At 38.0% G+C, this 4,080-nt stretch overlaps 1 long non-coding RNA gene across 1 annotated transcript; it reads left to right on the forward strand.

The window, feature by feature from the left end:
• The first annotated feature begins 1,909 nt into the window (after positions 1–1,909).
• LOC110927664 lies at positions 1,910–2,223 on the forward strand. The gene is made up of 2 exons (XR_002585804.2): positions 1,910–1,970; positions 2,046–2,223. It is a non-coding gene; the product is annotated as an uncharacterized LOC110927664 (long non-coding RNA).
• Positions 2,224–4,080: the final 1,857 nt, after the last annotated feature.

Genomic DNA, 4,080 nt, shown 5'->3' on the forward strand with positions numbered 1-4,080 from the left:
GTTACATAACACAATAGACTGTGATGATGATTGTATTTTGAGGGTACATAGAAGATCCGAGTAGCATCTTGGCGGGGCAATATCCAGGTTGCATAGTTCTCACTTTGCAACCGTGTGTTGCAGCCATGGCTTTACCCGTAGTTGTGTTCATCTCTCAATTACATGTCTGAGTCTTCCAGTTGAGTGTAGTTGAGAGTTTGTAAAGTGTGAGTAGAGTGTAGATATCTCTGAATTATTTATAGAGACTGAAGCAAGCATGCTGTCTTTCAAGCATGCTGTCTTTCAAGCATGCTGTCTTTCAAACAGTGTATGGAAGAGTGTTGATATATTATAGAGACTGCAGCAAGCAAGCTGTCTTTCACACAAAAGTAAAGTGTTGCTTTTTCCTGTTGATTGTACTTCCCTGCTTTTGGCATCCGTTTTTGTGAGATGTGATGTTGTTTTGTGAGATGTGTGAGCATTGAGAGAGAAAGCATATGGTGATCCGTGTGAAGTCAAATGGACGGTTTACGTAACACCCAAGCTATGACAGGTCATCATTCCAACGAGCTATCTTAGCAACCCAGTGTTAAAGGTCTTCCTTTTAAAAGGTCGAAGAACAGTTCAGGCTTGACCATAGATGCGGTCTCACCATCCCATGTCAGATTCAAGAACAGTTCAGGTATGTCACTCGCAACTCGCAAGGAAACCTTTTTTTAGGATCTGAATTTAATTAGTTATACCTTTGGTTAACGACTGTCACGATCACTATTTTTACAGAACAAGCTCACTCCGATCTTCTGGCTGCCGGAGAAAGTGTATCTGCTTGGAGAGTCTCGGAATCGGCTTTAGTGACGCTGAACGCTGCTTCATTCGAATCGATGGGGGCTTCATATGCAGAATGTTCCGTCACTTAGTGGTCTCATGCTCACTCAAGCAGAGGTAAAGTAAAGTTTATCATCATTCATCAATGTCATTTATATTAAATTTATTTTAAGTTAATAGTGTACTGGTTATAACTAATATCAAATCTTTACTAATACTTGATTTCTTTTTATCATGGTTGACTTTGCGAGAACTAACGGAGCTTGTGTTCTTAATATGTCTGAACTGAAAGTGTTTGAGGCTATGATGCATAAGCTGACTCTGTCAGGTTACATATTTGTTTCTTGTGCTTAAAACACGTGTACTTCATGCTTTAAAGGTTGTTTAAGTTTCGTGGCAAATTACTCTTGTGGTGTACTCCGGATTTTGTGTTCTTAATCTGTCTGAACTGAAAGTGTTTGAGGCTGTGATGCGAAAGCTGAGCTTGTGTTCTTAATAAACATATGTGAAGGACAAGATGGTAATTGAACAAGGTGTTGAAAAAACACTTAATGCACAATGTACAACTGTTAAGGAACAAGAAAACACAAACCCTTTTACCCTTTACAAGGTTATACATCTTCCGTCCAAATGTTCTTAATCTGTCTGAACTGAAAGTGTTTCAGGCTGTGATGCGAAAGCTGAGCTTGTGTTCTTAATCTGTCTGAACTAAAAGTGTTGAGTCTATGATGCATAAGCTGACCTTGTGTTCTTAATCTGTCTGAACTAAAAGTTTTTTGAGGCTGTGATGCAAAAACTGAGCCTGTGTAATCTATCTGAACTGAAAGTGTTTGAGGCTGTGATGCAAAAACTGAGCCTGTGTAATCTATCCAACAACTCAAGCAAATGTTTTCTTTGCATTTTAGGGGGAACATGGGTGCATCTCTCCACAGGGCATACAAGACACAGGTTATTGGCGGCAGCTCGCCATATTTAACATATAAAAAAACTTTATATGTTAAATTTGGCGGGCTTCCACCAATGACCTGTGTCTTGTATGCCCTGTGGAGAGATGCACCCATCTTCCCCCTAAAAAACATAGAAAACATTTGCTTGAGTTGTTGAACCGAGCGAACCTTGCATAATGCGTCAAGGGAAACTATTGGTCGAGCGAGACATTTGTTCAGGTATCCTTATTTCATGATAAAATGATTATGAATAGCTGTGCATAAACTAATCGCAAGTTTGTTTGGTATATGCAGGGTAATAGGGAACAGAGGTTGAACCTGTGGTTTGACGCAACAAAGAACTTCCGTACTTACTCTATTCTATGACTACTGCAGTGACACCGGTCGGCTTGAATCGAGCCCAAATCAGTTTTCTGGATTTGAAATGATAGCCATTCAAGTTTATAATAAAAAGCAATCATGCTGTAGTGAACTACTTTAAAAAAAAAACAGATGTATGTATGTATGCATGTTCTGATTATATATTATTGCTTATGTATTCATTATTGATTATCTTGTATACACTTGTACGAAGTGTCATGCACAGCAAAAGGTAAAGTTATTCTTTGTGTGCATTGCCACTCAAGTTCATTGTTTGGGTCAACTAACGGGTCAAAATAGGCTTTCGAACTCTAAAAATGGATCTTCGGAATCAGTTAGTTGTAGCAAGAAAATGGTTGGTTGGGTTATGTGGTTAACTTTACTAGATATGCCATCACTTCATCTGTTATAAAACACAATATTGACCCATCGGTTGGCAGGTTTCAAATCTTGACTTGACCTTTAGAGCATATGTATTGGTAAATATCTGCCAACGTGCAGTAAGTAATCAGACAGCGTTACCTTTTCAACACTTAACATTTTAATGTTGTTTTTGTAGTTATGTTTAATACAAGTATAAATAGTTGGACAAAGGAACCTAAAATCTTGACCCGGATTACAATTTAAATTACATAAGGTACTAATAGATCCTACTTGACCCGGATTACATCTCTAAACAATGAAACCCTAAAATCTTGAGCCATTTTTCTCTCTAAATTCACTTGCTACAATTTATCGCGCCATATTGAAATCGAAGAACAACAAACCTATAGGTGATAAACTAACGGTAAACGAGTATCCTATTGTAAATCGTCACTCCCGCCAAACCTATAGGTGATAAACTAACGGTAAACGAGTATCCTATTGTAAATCGTCACTCCCGCCAAACCTATAGGTGATAAACTAACGGTAAACGAGTATCCTATTGTAAATCGCCACTCCCGCCGCATCGCACGGGTAAGTGACTAGTATATATATATATATATATATATATATATATGTATATATCGTTAGAAAAACCTTGTAATATAACTTTGTTTCGATAACCTTGCCCAAGTGATCTAGATAACGCAACGACGTATAATGTATTAAAAGCACTTATATATAGGAAGTACCAGCGGCATATCCACCATGCTTTTAACACATTACACCCGCCCCATTACCTAATCACTTCCCTAACCCAACGGTTCAAACAAATTTCAAACGGTTCATGTCAATCAACTGTTACAAACGGTTCACATAGTCAAGTAGTCACAAACGGTTCACATAATCAAACGGTTACAAACGGTTCACATAATCCAATGGTTATAAACGGATCACATAGTCGAGTGGTCACAAACGGTTACAACGGTTCAAAATGTAAAACAATGTGTCCATATGCTGGATGAGCATATGCGACAAAATGTAATATAGGGAAATCAATGTGCTAGCATGTTAAGAGCACACACATAGCAAAACATAATGAAATCATGTACTAATAGTGTACTATTGAACATAGTAAGTATATGATATAAAAACATGACAAACATGAAAGTAACAAGTAGGCACATGTGTTCCACCCCAAAACAGTTTGAAACAGTAAAAGAGGGGACTATGTACTCACTTGAGGATGCTTAGAAGTCTTGAACAACAACCAAGCAAAGCTAGAGGGGTCACGGAAATCAAACGACACCTAATATAGGTAACTATGTTAATAACCGGACCTAAATCGGGAGATCGGATACGATGAGGTTTCGTAAACCAAATGAGTGTTGGAACTCATATGATATGGTTTAACAAAGCCTACATACTAAAGTGAAACCTAACCTAAGTGTTTTCGACCCGTTACGACCCATTAAGGTAGCTTACGCTACTTAACGCGTCGTGCGCGCAAACGCGCATTTGAGACGTCTAACTAGTCCTATGACAAGTGTTATATGCCTAAACATATTTATTTATGTTGCATAATCAGTCATGTGACAAAAGTTTA

This window comes from Helianthus annuus, chromosome 3 (assembly GCF_002127325.2).
Source record: "Helianthus annuus cultivar XRQ/B chromosome 3, HanXRQr2.0-SUNRISE, whole genome shotgun sequence".
Taxonomy (NCBI): Eukaryota; Viridiplantae; Streptophyta; class Magnoliopsida; order Asterales; family Asteraceae; genus Helianthus; species Helianthus annuus.